Here is a 4,567-nt window from a genome sequence, read left to right as displayed (position 1 = left end):
TAGAAAATAGTTTACATTACCTTTTATGTGAGAATATCACTATATGAATGTAATGGAAAATGAAGATGTACAGTAGTATTGTATAAAGTAACTACTGAAGTACTAACTACCTTAAAACCAATTTGTTTAATTAAGGTAAAATGTGATGAGGTTATAACCATGCTTGATTGACTAGTATAAAACACGACGTTCCAAAGACATCGAAATGGTATGACATTTGTCACCCTTAGACCCGCAGGTCCCACTGTAGCTAGCAACAAGGTGTAGGATGGTCAATCCCGTATGGATCTATACACAAACTCATGCTCTCCCTCCAGGAGACTCTGGTTACAAAACGTGACACATCAGTATATTGCTATGCCATGAAGTAGTGGCTCACATTAATGTTATCTTGTTCTTGTATTAGTATGTATGTTCCTTTCCGTTCTTGTTATAGTATGTTCCTTTATGTTCTTGTTATAGTATGTTCCTTTCTGTTCTTGTTATAGTATGTTCCTTCCTGTTCTAGTAATAGCATGTATGAACTGACTCATGTATGAACTGAATCCTGTAAGTTTCATTGTTCTAGAATTAGTAAGTAGTAATCCTCTAAACTATACCTATTGTAGTTTACTAGTATGATGGTTTGACTGTTATTGGTGTATATAAAAGACTCAATTACTCACCAAGCAACTAAGTTAAGTATAATCCTTAAAAATAGGTTTAATATTCATATATGTATTTAATAACTATAACTATGATTTAACCGACATTCGGACTAGTGATCCTACCCCAAGCCCACAACCAAACAAGGAACAGGAGTCAAGGTATCTAACAATAGTCCTAAGTCTGTTAAAGCATGCTCATACGTAAATAGATAGATGAATATGATTTGATATAAAAGAAGTTTATAAAAGCTTTAAAAGAGTTATCAACAAGTTTGAGTATAAGAAATCCTTTTGGATGTTGTTCTCACATGTAAATGGTTAACACAATTTCATTGTGTTCTACTTGTATTCCCCCCCCCCTAAAATCATTTAAAAAGCATTTAAAAGTGTAGTTGTAGGGGTATGAACTCACCTGTAGTGAGTGATTCGAATGAAAGATCGATATAGGATGCTAAGTATGCCAAGTGAAGTCTCAAGCACAAACGGATCCTATTAAGCATATAATGACACATATATGTATACAATTAGTGTATATAACAACTAACATGTAATGGTAAACAACCTTAGGAACTAGGAAACACTCTCAATGGAGTGTTAGAATCACATATGATTGAATGAAGGGAGTTCACGGTCACACAAGGAATGTTCACGGCCTTAGAAGGGTTCACGGCCATAGAACACATGATGTGTTCACGGCCCAACCTTGATCCTATGAAGGGTTTACAACCATGGAAGGAGGGTTCACGGCCAAACTTGCATCTAAGAAGGGTTCACGGCCCAATGAAGGGCTCACGGCCGTGAACTCTTGAAGATTCATGCAAAGTGGTGTTTGTTTCATGGGGAATCAAGTGTTTCTAATGGAAAACAAGAAGAAGGATGAGACACTTACTTATTGGAAGCCTTTAGAGTATTTACGGTTGAAGAAATTTGAGAGAGAATGGGTGTGTTCACGGCTAGAGTTGAAGAAGTGAAGGAAATGAGCCAAATTCTTATATATATGGAGGATGTTCAAGGCCAAGGATGGGTTCACAGCTGTGAACTCCTTTTTGATGGTGTTTCCGGCTGGATTGCAACTCAATGAGCTCAAGCTAACACTTCCTAACACACAAACCTTGAGTGTAGTAGGCTTAGAACTCTCAAACAGACCCTTAACAAGGCTAAAAGATAACAGAAACAAGTCTGACTTTTGATTGAATTGATTGACTTTACAAGATAGAAATCTTGGGTTGTCACATCATCTCCCCGTTAAAGGGAATTTCGTCCCGAAATTAGAGTTTAAGCAAATACAGATAAACTAAAGGAAAAGATGAGGATATTTCAGTTTCATTTGATCCTCGCGCTCCCTAGTGAATTCAGGTCCCCGCTTTGCATTCCAGTAAACCTTCACTATCGGGATACGACTTTGCTTCGTTTGCTTGACCTCACGGTCCATGATCTCTACTGTTTCTTCCACGAAGTTGAGGCTCTCATTGATCTCGATTTCATCAAGTGGGATAACAAGAGTCTCATCGGATAGGCACTTTTTCAGGTTCGAAATGTGGAAAGTAGGGTGTACGTTACTAAGTTCTTGAGGTAGTTTGAGTTTGTAAGCTATAAGGCCGATCCTAGCGAGAATCTCAAAAGACCCTACGTACCTTGGATTTAGCTTCCCACGCTTTCCAAAGCGTATCAAGCCCTTCCAGGGTGAGACCTTCAATAGAACACGATCACCAACCTGGAATTCCAAAGGTTTCCTTCTCTTGTCAGCGTAGCTTTTCTGTCGGTCTCTAGAGGCTTTCATTCGTTCACGAATCTGAACAATCTTCTCTGTCGTTTCCCGAATGATTTCTGGACCCGTGAGAGTGCTGTCAGGAACTCGTCCTTTAGCTAAATGTGTGTCACCCACCTCAGCCCAGCACAGAGGGGATCTGCACTTTCGGCCATAGAGGGCTTCAAATGGAGCAACCTTTATGCTTGTATGATAACTGTTATTGTAGGAGAACTCGACAAGGGGTAAATGAGTATCCCATGCCTTTCCAAAGTCAATCACACAAGCTCGCAACATATCTTCCAGAGTTTGAATTGTCCTCTCACTTTGTCCGTCGGTTTGCAGATGGTAGGCTGTACTCATGTCCAACCTAGTTCCTAGGGAACTTTGTAACGATTGCCAGAATCTTGAAGTGAATCTACTATCTCTATCAGAGATAATAGATATGGGAACACCATGCAGTCGTACAATTTCCCTAATGTAAGTTCTTGTTAGTTTCTCCATCTTGTCAATTTCTTTGATAGGCAGGAAGTGTGCGGACTTGGTTAACCTGTCTACGATCACCCAAATGGTATCGAGACCACCCGTTGTCTTGGGCAACTTGGTTATGAAGTCCATTTTGATCCGCTCCCACTTCCACTCAGGTATTTCCGGTTGTTGTAGTAAACCTGAGGGTTTCTGGTATTCGACCTTAACCTTGGCGCAAGTAAGACTCTTACTCACGAAGGTAGCAATCTCTGCTTTCATGTTAGGCCACCAGTATAACTTTTTGAGATCCAGATACATCTTATCTGAACCTGGGTGGACGAAATATCGAGTATTGTGCGCTTCGGTCATGACCACGTCTCTGAAACCACCAAGCTTTGGTGTCCAGATCTGATCCATGAGGTACAAGGCTCCGCCACCCTTGACTTCCAAGTTTTTATTCATCCCTCTAAGGGATTCACCCGCCACATTTTCAGGCTTCAAGGCTTCCAACTGAGCCTCCTTAATTTGTGTGGACAGATGCGAATGGATAGTCATAGTCAATGATTTGAATCTACGACCAGAGTATTCTTTCCGACTTAGGGCGTCAGCTACTACGTTGGCTTTACCGGGATGATAACGAATTTCGCATTCGTAGTCATTGAGTAGCTCGACCCACCGTGTTGTCTCATATTGACCTCCTTCTGGTCGAATATATGTTGAAGGCTTTTGTGGTCTATAAAGATAGTGCTTTTCGTACCATACAGTTAGTGTCTCAAGATCTTCAGAGCAAATACCACTGCTCCTAACTCAAGATCATGTGTGGTGTAGTTGACTTCATGCGTCTTAAGCTGTCTTGAGGCATATGCGATGACCTTTCCTCGTTGCATAAGAACACAACCAAGTCCTTGGTTGGATGCATCGCAATAAGCCACAAAGTCTTCTATCCCTTCTGGGAGGGATAGTATCGGTGCGCTGCATAAGGCTCGCTTCAGCGTTTGGAACGCCTTCTCTTGTTTCTCTTCCCAGTCAAAGGTCACACCTTTCTGGGTCAATGTAGTAAGCAGTTTCGTGATCCTAGAGAAGTTCTGAATAAACCTGCGATAGTAGCCAGCGAGACCTAGAAATTGACGAATTTTCGTAGGCGTATTTGGAGCTGACCAGTTCTCAATGGCCTTAATTTTGGAATGATCCACGTGAATTCCCTCTTTGCTAACCACGTGACCCAAGAATTCGACTCTTCGAATCCAAAATTCGCACTTGGAGAACTTCGCGTAGAGTTTCTCCGATTGCAGTGTTTCCAAGACCTGGCGTAGGTGTTGACTATTCTCCTCCTTACTTCAAGAGTAGATAAGTATGTCATCGATGAATACAATAACGAACTGATCCAAGTAAGGACGACACACCCGATTCATTAAATCCATGAATACAGCGGGCGCATTGGTTAATCCGAATGACATCACTACAAACTCGTAGTGTCCATAACGAGTTTGGAAGGCTGTCTCGGGAACATATTCATCTAAAACTCGTAACTGGTGATAGCCGGATCTCAGATCAATCTTTGAAAAGTAATTCTCCCCTTGCAGTTGGTCGAACAAGTCGTCTATGCGAGGTAGAGGGTATCAGTTTTTGACAGTAAGTTTGTTTAGTTCTCTGTAGTCGATGCACATACGGAACGATCTGTCTTTCTTCTTTACGAACAAGACGG

Source organism: Lactuca virosa, chromosome 7 (genome assembly GCF_052849685.1).
Source record: "Lactuca virosa cultivar CGN04683 chromosome 7, Lactuca_virosa_CGN04683_v6, whole genome shotgun sequence".
In the NCBI taxonomy this organism is placed as follows: Eukaryota; Viridiplantae; Streptophyta; class Magnoliopsida; order Asterales; family Asteraceae; genus Lactuca; species Lactuca virosa.
The sequence above is the reverse complement of the archived record's forward strand: the minus strand, read 5'-3'. Positions refer to the sequence as shown.